The sequence below is a fragment of the Copadichromis virginalis genome, linkage group LG1 (genome assembly GCF_057382275.1).
Source record: "Copadichromis virginalis isolate Kocher_CV1m ecotype Utaka linkage group LG1, C_Virginalis_male_GT1.1, whole genome shotgun sequence".
NCBI lineage: Eukaryota > Metazoa > Chordata > Actinopteri > Cichliformes > Cichlidae > Copadichromis > Copadichromis virginalis.
Window position 1 is genome coordinate 37,163,576 of NC_140618.1, and position 10,689 is coordinate 37,174,264.

Here is a 10,689-nt window from a genome sequence, read left to right on the forward strand (position 1 = left end):
AACAGCTGAACTGGGGCAGGGGGCAGGCCAAACAAATGATATCCCCGTTCCTCCAACGCGGTGCCGGCGTCTAAGCTAGAACCGGTTCTAAGCATGTTCTTCAACATAGAAAGAAAGAGGAAACAGCATCCACCAGCACAGAGGACCACTGGCTGTACGAGGGTTACACACATGGTTGGCACAGAAAAACCCAAACTGTTGAAATGTTGGCTGGTTCTCAAAGGATGCCAAAGCAGAACTCAGACTTCACAGCCTAGCACGGACAGCAACTCTCAAAGTGGATAGCATCATTTTGGGGTCTTCTTTTGCATTTTTATGAATCGGAGCACTCGGTGCAGTGACTCCCAAGCTAGGCGAGTGGCTCCAGCAGATCCCAGGAACAACATCGGAGATCTCTGTCCAGAAGAGCGCAGTCCTGGGAACAGCTAAGATACTGCACAGGACCCTCAAGCTCCCAGGCCTCTGGTAGAGGACCTGAGCTTGGTGGATAGACCGCCCACAGGGGCGAGCGGGGAAATAAAAAATATATAATCTCTTATTCATATGGAGCAATCGGAAACTGCTATTGAGCTATTTCACACTGGAATTCTGCTTTATAACATGCCTTTATAAATGCACTGATGACCTCATTACTACTTTGCTGTGACACGTGAAACTTGTGTCACTCTCATTCATTCACCTAATCAGTCAAAGCACACTCACACATGGCAACAACACCCACTGGCAGCCTCTCTGCTGCCCCACAGAAAATGTCGCTCAGGAAACTTGTGTCACAATTTACTGACCTGCCTAAAAAACACTCCACACAGTGACCTGATCAGCATCTGTGGAATGCACCACACAAGCCCCCAGACAGCCAGAGCAGTGGGTAGGTTTTAATTTAACTGCAGGTCTGTTTTTATAAATGTTTTGCTTTGCTGTGTTCAGACTCAAACTATGGCAGCAAAATACCACAAACACCATAACAGAAGTGATGCACCCCTCACTGCTGACTTCAGTGGTTCAAATGAGTGTTTTCACTCACTGGGATCACATCCTCATTAAGGTTTGACAGTGTTTCTAGCAGATAATATATGGTTGAGCATGAATTGAGGCTGTGGTTTGGAGAAGGCCTCACTGGCAGTGACAGATGCACGTGTTCTTTGTAGGTTCACCCAGTGTCCCTTCCACAGGACAACATGCAGGCATGATGGCCACAGGCAGGTGTTTGGGGAAAGAAACTAAAAGTATCATATTTGTGACAACATGAGAGGGGTGCCTCTATAATCAAATAAAGAGACTCTTTTAAGGAGAATGACCAAAATCACTTTATTCATAAAAGACTTCATAGGCTTGAAACAGACGACGAGAAGCCTCAGCATGTCAGCGTGATGTCAGCATGTCAGCATGGGTGGGATTTGAATTCAAGTGGAGGTAGAATAACACTTAAAGAGTGTGCAGGAACGTCCTGCTTTCATCTCGATCTGTCACCGGTCACCTGGGCAACACACCGGCACATACATGTGATGTGGTGTTGTGACATGTTTTATATGTGGCCCTGTGGCAGACACTCTCTGAGGCGGTGAGGTTTTGATGCAGGGGCTTAGTAAAGTTCATAAACAGAGCAGAGGGATCAGCCACTTTGATTTAATGCTGGCAGGAAAAGAGAGTGTGTAGCAGTGCAGACACCGAGCGCACAGTCGAGCTTGTTCATCAACCAGCTTGTTAGAATACGAGCTATTACATGCAGCCGTCATGTAATTTACAATACCGTGTTCACATAAGGGAGAAATAACATGCACAGAAAGCCACTTGAAGCCATGGGTAAAACACCATTTACTCAGTTTACTGGGCTACTTGAATCCTGTAAGAACATCTGCATCAGGAGTTATGTACAGAAACCAAACAAGCCACATGCTGCTCTTAATAGCTCTCGGTGCCCATGTGGAAAAACAGCAACACAATGCCTTGAAAAAAAAAAATGCATTCTTCAGCTTAGAGTACACCGATCAGCCAGAACATCACCTCCTGCTGCCTAATGTTGTGTTGGTCCCCCTTTTGCTGCCCCGACCCTTCCAGCCATGGATGCCACTAGAGCCTGAAGCTGTGCAGTTGTACCTGCCACCGAGACGTCAGCAACAGATCCTTTTGGTCCTCCAAGGTGCGAGGTGGGGCCTCCATGGATCGCACTTGTTTATCCAGCAGGTCCCACAGATGCTCTGGATTAAGATCTGGGATTTTGGAGGTCGATACAATTGAGTCATTGTTGTGTTCCTCAAACCATTCCTTTTTCTTTCTTTTTTTTCATATTTTTATTGAGACAAGTGTACATTAGTTTACAATGACAATACAATCTGTGCCCCTCACATATTTGTTAGTTTTGCTTACATGAACAGATACAATAATACACCCACACACACACTTAAATAAAATTGAAAAAACAAACAAACAAAACCTAAGAGGAAACCCAAAACAAACACAAACAACAAACCCCAAAACACACACACAAAAAAAAGGGGGGGGGGGGGGGGACATGATATTAATCAGCTGGTAGAGCGTTTAATGACTTGCAATAGTCTACGAAGGGGCCCCAGATACGATAAAAGTCTCTGTATTTGCCCTTCGCCACAAGGCCTATCTTTTGCAATTTAAGAAATGACATCACATCTCTAAACCAAAAAGAAACTGAAGGTGGCTTTGAAGATTTCCAAAGGAGTAAGATGCAACGTCTAGCCAAAAGTGATGTAAAGGCTAATATTTTGAAGTGTGTAGGGTCGGTTAGACCAGTGTTGACTGGAAGCCCAAAAACAGCTAGAAAAGGGTCCATGCAGATTTGGGTCCCAAGAGCCTTGGAAAGAATAACTGAATACTGACTCCAGAAGCCATGGAGTCTTGGGCACAGAAAGAACATATGACCTAGGTCACATGGGGTGGCATGACATCTCTCACACTGATCCATCACTTGTGGGTAAATCTCAGACAGACGAGACTTTGAATAGTAAACCCTGTACAACACCTTGAACTGGATAAGTTGTAACCTGGCACAGGACGTACTATAACGGACATTGGATACTGCTTTCTCCCATTGCTGATCCGAAAAAATTATTCCTAACTCCTGCTCCCAAGCCCTCCTAATTTTAACAACTGAATGGACATTTAAATCCATAAGTTGTTTATATATTAAAGATATAATTGACTTCTTATTGGGTTTAAGGGATAAGAATTCCTCCCACGGTTGGACATTTGGAAGAAGACGGTAGGAGGGGAAGAGAGCAGAAGTGCAATGCCGTGCCTGAAAATAACGGAATAGATTGGTAGCCGGAAGATTTGTTTCTGAACACAGGTCTAAAAAACTTAAGTGCCATCTTTATAGAGATCCTTAAACGTATTAATACCATGACGCTTCCACTGTACATAGGTACCATCAATGAGGCCAGGAGTAAACAGATGGTTCTGTGTGATGGGCATGTGTACTGACGCAGAGATGTACTTAAAATGACTCCTGAATTGTGACCAGATCCTTAGAATAGACTGTACCACGGGGTTTTTGGTGAAATGAGAAGGCTTAAGTGGTAGTGGAGAGAACAATAAAGCTTCTAAGGATGAGGAAGTGCACGACAGGTGCTCCAGTTTGCACCACAGCAGTTCTTGAGATTCAAGCCAATGGGTCAATTTGTGAATATGAGAGGACCAATAGTAAAATAAAAAGTTAGGCAAGGCAAGACCACCATCAAATGTCAGTCTCTGTAATAATGATTTCCTCACCCTGGGGTGTTTCCCTCCCCACAAAAACGATGTAACTAGCTGGTCTAACTTTTTGAAAAAAGCTTTAGGTAAAAATATAGGAATACTCTGAAACCGAAATAACAATCGAGGCAAAATGTTCATCTTTACAGCATTGATCCGACCAATTAGGGACAAAGGTAGCGATTTCCATCTCTGAAAATCTGATTGAATTTGAGTCATTAAAGGGGAGAAATTGGAAGAGTATAGAGAAGACAAAGTACGAGTCATGTTAACTCCCAAATATTTAAAGCCAGCAGGGCTAAGTCTAAAAGGAATGTCAGTTTGTTTAAATGTAAGACTTAAAGAATTTATGGGGAAACATTCACTTTTAAGAAGATTTATTTTGTAACCTGACAGAGAGCCGAACTTCTTTAATAGAGACACAATCGATGGTATGCTAGATAAGGGATCAGAAACATATAGAAGCAGGTCATCTGCATACAAAGACAATTTTAAGTCAAGGCCTGACCGGGAAATACCACGAAAATGAGGAAGGGCCTTCAAAGCTATAGATAGGGGTTCAATTACAATAGCAAAAAGTAGGTGGGACAGGGGGCAACCCTGTCTCGTGCCGTGTGACAATGAGAAGTAGCCAGAGGAAACACCATTTGTATAGACACTGGCTTGTGGTGCCTTGTACAACAGTCGAATCCATGAAATGAATCTGTCCTTGAAACCAAATCTTTGTAAGACTGCAAAGAGAAAGCTCCACTCTACACGATCGAAAGCTTTCTCAGCGTCAAGTGAGATAACTACTTCTGGATTAGTGGTCGAGTGTTGGGAAAGAATGACATTCAAAAGCGTGCGGACATTAAAGAACAGCTGGCGGCCTTTAATAAAGCCATTCTGTTCATCTGAAATAATAGTAGGAAGAACCTTTTCAAGGCAAATTGCTAAAATTTTAACCAAGACTTTAACATCCACATTCAGCAGTGAAATAGGCCTATACGAGGTGCAAGGCGTAGGATCCTTACCCTTCTTTAAGAGAACAGTAATTAGTGCTTGAGACAATGTAGGGGGCAATAGACCACGTTCAAAAGATTCATTATACACTGAAAGAAGTAGTGGGGCTAACTTGTCTATAAAAGTTTTTAAAAATTCAACTGAAAACCCGTCAGGTCCTGGTGCCTTACTATTGTGCATGGTCTTGATTGCATGCACAATTTCATCCAACCTAAAAGGGGCATCTAATTATTCAGCTATAACATGATCGACAGTGGGCATTATAAAACCGTTAAAAAAGGAATCCATCTCAGAGGCGTCAGCAGCAGATTCAGATTCATATAGGGAGGAATAATACGTCTTAAACACCTCGTTTACTTCCTTTGAATCAGAGACCAAGTTGCCTGCCGCATCTTTAATTTGAGAAATTAATCGAGACGAGGCCTGACGTTTTAACTGATGGGCCAAAAGCCTACTGGGCTTATCACCATGTTCATAATAAGTCGCACGCGCACGAAGTAAAAGACATTCAGCATCTGCCGTAGAAAGTAAATCAAATTCGGTCTGCAAGTCAAGTCGTCTTTTATGCAAATCAGGAGTGGGACTGTCAACAACCTGTCTATCTATGTCACAAATTTGTGTAGTCAAAGTTTGAAGTTTGGCTTTGTGGCTTTTAGTGGAATGGGCAGAGAAAGAAATTATTTGCCCACGCACATATGCTTTAAGAGATTCCCAAAGCAATGACCTCGTAACAGTATTGCTGTCGTTAAACACCATAAATTCATCAATTGCGGATTTGATAAAGGTAACAAATCCGAAAGCAACAGAGAGTCAAATCTCCAGGGTGAGGAAAAAGAGGACTGGGCTATGAGCTTGATGTCAACGCTAAGTGGTGCGTGATCGGAAATGACAATTGGATGATATGTAGATGACAGTACTTTTGGAATAAGGGAACCGTCCACAAAAAAAATTATCAATCCGCGAAAAGGACTGATGTACCTGAGAAAAGAAAGAGTACGCTCTGGTGGTAGGGTTAGAAAACCTCCAGGGATCTACAAAACCATTCTGAAACATAAACTCTGAAATAGACTTGGACATAGAGGATTGGGTCAGGGTCCGAGGATTCGAGCGATCTAAGGCAGGATCAATAACACAGTTTAAGTCACCACCCAATATTAAGAGATGAGTATCAAGGGAAGGGAGACTACTCAAAAGTGCATCTGTAAAACCTGGATTATCAAAATTCAGATCATACACATTGACTAAGAGGACGGGTACATTGTACATGGTGCCTACAACAACCAAATACCTCCCATTTTTGTCAGCTTTAATCTCAGAGGCTGTAAACTGTACCCTTCTGTTTATTAAGATCGCCACCCCCCTGGCTTTTGAATTAAACATTGAATGGAAAGTATGACCCACCTATGGGCACCTGAGCCTAAGATGATCCCTATTTCGCAAATGGGTCTCTTGTAAAAACATTACATCACTCTTTAGACATTTAAGATGCGAGAATATCGTTTAATTGGGCTATTCATACCTTTGACATTCCAAGTTAAAAATCTAATACCACTATTGCCTAAAGACTGACCTGAAGTGCTGATCATTGCAGAAAGACAAAAGAGAAAATACTTATTTCTTCACCCCCAAAGAAAGAACAAGTGGGAAAAACACACTCACGCAAACACACAAAGCAAACCCACAACAACAGAAGTACAGCTTCAGAATAAAAATAATAATAATAATAATAATAATACTAACTCGTCAAACACACCCTCCCGCCTCCCCCCTGCGCGGCAAAAGCCCCCATCCCCAAACGATGGAGATGGCAGTGCACGCTCCCACCCGGAGCAATCTGAACAAAAATGCTCCCGACTTCTGAATAAATTAAAAGGCACAAATAAAATAAAAAATAACACAATTATATTTTACTATTAGACAGGTAAAACAAAACAAGTGTTTGGCAGAGTAACAAACTTAACTCACCACAATGATGTTTGGATTAGGATCATTCGCTATTTCAAACAAACAAACATTGTCCCGCTATATTTTTTATCGCGTGGTTATTGTCTTAATATATTCCTTGGCCTCTTCTGGCGAGACGAAGTCGCGCTGCATTCCTTGATAAGTGATCCGTAGCCTTGCCGGATAGAGGATCCCAAATGGGACTCCCTGGATGCCGCGATGCTGGCGACGGACCTCATTGAAAGCCGCACGGGCCCGCGCTGTCTTAGCGGTGTGGTCGGGGAACACAGAAATGGTCATATTATTTATCTGCACCCTCTGCAGCTCCCTGGCCTTCTGGAGAATCCTAGCACAGTCCGCGTATTAGTGCAGCTTCACAACCATAGCGCGGGGACGTTCACCGGTGTTAGGTTTGGGGGCCAAAGTTCGGTGGGCTCCTTCTACAAGCGGCTCCTTCCCAAGCTGAAATGCCTCCATCAACAGCACGGACACATCTGTAGCAGATAGGATGTTCTCCTCTGGCACACCAACAATGCGTAGGCTATATTATTGCGGCGAGACCTGGACTCCAAATCCTCGCATTTATTCTCCAATTTGGCCAACTCCTTTGACATCGCATCCACTTTGGCTTGGAGGTGGACAATATCATCCGTGCATGTAGAGAGAGACTGCTCCATCCCCGTAACTGTGCTTCTGAGGTCAGCGAATTCCTGCCGCATGGTAGATATATCTGAGGAAAGGTCCGTTTTTAGTTGCTGTATGTCGGACCTGATTGATGTGAGATTCTCCGCAAAGGAGCCGTCAGTTCCTTTTTAAACAGTGCTGAAATTTCTTCACGAAGTTCAGAGAGGAGGTCAGCCTTCGTGAACTTTTCCGTATCGACAAGCAGCGTGTCGGGTGACCCAGGCAGTGGCGAAGTTTTACCACGAGGCGGGGATGCAGTGTTAGCAGCAGGCCGCAAGTTCGGCTGAGAGGTGCTTGCGCTCTTATTAACCTTACGCGACATTCTAAACGCAAAAAGCAAAAACAGTCTTGTCTCGGAACTATACAAAACAGTTTAAAAACACCCGTCAAAATGTGCCTGGACATGCTAGATAATAACTAGACTCTGCAGGAGCTGCACTCGGTGCGACCTACGCCATAGTCACATAAACCGGAAGTTCTCCTCAAACCATTCCTGAACCATCGGGGAGTAAGGAGCTACTTGATCTGCAGCTCATGCATGCAAGTAGCATCTTTATGGATGGCAGTACCCAAGTGTTCCCAACAGAACATTGTCCAAACCTTCATACTGGTTGCCTTCTTCCATACTGCATACCCCGCCCCCAAGAACAAGGTCCTACAGGCGCCAAGGCTCAGTGAGCCACAGACCCAGGTTTAGCTGTATGCACACACACACACACACACACACACACACACACACATACAAACACGCACATGCACACGGAAACTGCACATTTTTCCTGCTTCTATCTTTACCTGTTCCCTGATATATTCCACCCACTAACAGGTGCCATGATGATGATCGGTGTTATTCACTGTCAGTGCTCATATTGTCATGTATGATTGGTGTATATGTCTACTTCTATGATTATTTTTGAGAAGCCAGTCATGAGCTGGAATTGGATGCAGGCTGGAAAACCAACCAGTGGCCTGTGGGATGGTTGGAAATCTCCTGCAGGGAGTATGAGCTCGCTGAGTGAAAGCATAACTGTTGATATATTGTTTGTAAGGAATGCTGGTCACCAATCCACACGGTCCACATGCCCGACAGCGCGCCCAACACTCTGCAGAAAGCTTGACCAGTATTCGACCAGGATTTTTCATGGTTCGTTCGCCATATGATTTTCACTCACTGTTTGGTTACAACACGTCTCAAAGCTTTGTGCACATTTTTCTCAACGTATTCACACGATCATAAACTCTCTTGACTTTAAAAACATGAGTGTAAATCATAACGGGAACTTGCACAAACGACCTACTGCGTCGCGTCCTGGGGTCTCAGGCGTTTGCTGTGACAACCTTCACCGAATAAAATTTCTTGTAAGGACACGCAGCCATTGTTAACAATAATGTTTTCACAGGATGTATGCAGTCCACCCTCACTGCTTCCAGGGGAACTACGAGTGTCATTAGCAGCCAGGTGCTGCTAATCAAATGCATCTGATTAACTGATCATTGCTGAGGTTGATCATCTCTATAAAAGTGGCAGTTTGGGCATCCAGATGTGTACTAACACATCAGGATGCCACATCGTTCCCAGCAATGGGCGTCCCAGCAAATCCGGCCCAAGGTCAGACCATGCATCTCTCTGAGAAACTGGATAAAACCCAGGAGCTATATCTCAGAAGAAATGGACCCACCTGAGGCATGATGGATATTTGGGGATGCATGCTAAGTGAGATAGTAAACACTGTATTTCCGCTGTAAAGTCACACGGGTCAGTAACCTGTCAGTATAAACAAGGTGTCTGGATGGGAAACATCTGCCGTCTCACTGACGTTCTCATGGAGTCTCTCCTTTGCTCAGTCATAAACACGTAGATAAACACAGCTCGTCTTAGTTGAGGTTGCACAGATGCAGCGGAGAAGCTGTGTTTATGCCAGCAACACGGTAGTCTAAGAAACACGTCTCAGTGTCTCAAAACAAACATCCACATGCCCTCAAACACAGCTGCAGGGGGAATCCACTCGTACGCGCACGTAGAATAACTTCACAAACACACAGTCAACAAAGTCATCCTCGGTTGGCTCACTGCTGGCAAATGTTCCCACACAGCCCAAATGTGCTTTGTACTTGTTGGCTGAGAATAACACACAAAAGCATGTAAACATCCAAAGCACAAAGGCAGGTCGCAGATCGGGATGATGTTGACGCTCCTCGTACTCTTCTGGGAACCAGGTTTATTTGAGCCCGTTCAGCCAGGATCCTGCTGCTGTTGTGTGGATTAGTCTATTTCAGTCACCCACAACATGCAATGCCAGAGGTGTGGCTGCCCTGCCACCCCGGCCACAAGAAACCTAAAAATACAGATCACAAGCATTCAGGCCGGATGAGAACGAAAGAGTTTGTTAGTGGGTGCAATGAGCGAGGCATTAGAAAGCAAAGGAAACACTGCTATACAGGCATCTAACAACAGCTGCATCATGAAACCAATTAAATATGAAAAGAACCCAAATCACGCCAACTGTAGTACACACCCATTTAAAAAAGAAGCTTTACATGCAGATCTCCTGGTCTTTATTAGGTCCTAAAATAAGGTAAAAATGGTCTCGAATGAACTACAACACATGACGAATTGTGCCACTATTTTTTCAAAATACAGAAGAAGTGTCTGAAGAATGAAGTTCACCCTCACTGTCTCCACAGGAATTAGGAAGGAGAGAATCAGCCACGCGAAAACCAAATACACCGAACAGCAGAAGCTACGATGGGCCGGGCTTCTTTGCATCGTGCAGTTGGTGAACTATGAACCAAAATATCGGTCAAATGTGAGGACGTCTGCCTGACAGCTAAAGCTTGGCCCACATTGAGTGGTGAAACAGAGCTATGGTAGAAGCAAATATACTCAGGGCTCTAGACTAACTTTTTGACATGGGCGCACCGGTACGCCTAACTTTAAAAATTTAGGTGTACCGGCACAAAAGTTAGGCGCACTCAAATTTTTCAACCGCATCGCTTAACACCGCAGTTTTACATGTGCACTTTCTTTGGGGGGGGGGGGGGGGGGGGGGGAGTCCATACAGACAATATTAATTTCTAAATTATTAACTAACAAACTTGTGCTTAAAGTGCTTTGTCAATATTGTAGAAAATGTTAAACTTAATCATCATCTTGGCCTCCTCTGACGACCTGTTTGCTGCTGTCTGCTGCTGAAAGGCCGTGGGGAGAGGGGACACTTGGGCAGTGCATTTACTGCAGCATATAATGTGTTTTCTGGATACACTGTGCTTTTTCAGCATTCAAATATTGATGGCACCGTGTCAGAGCACTGGCTATGAATTTCAGACAGATCA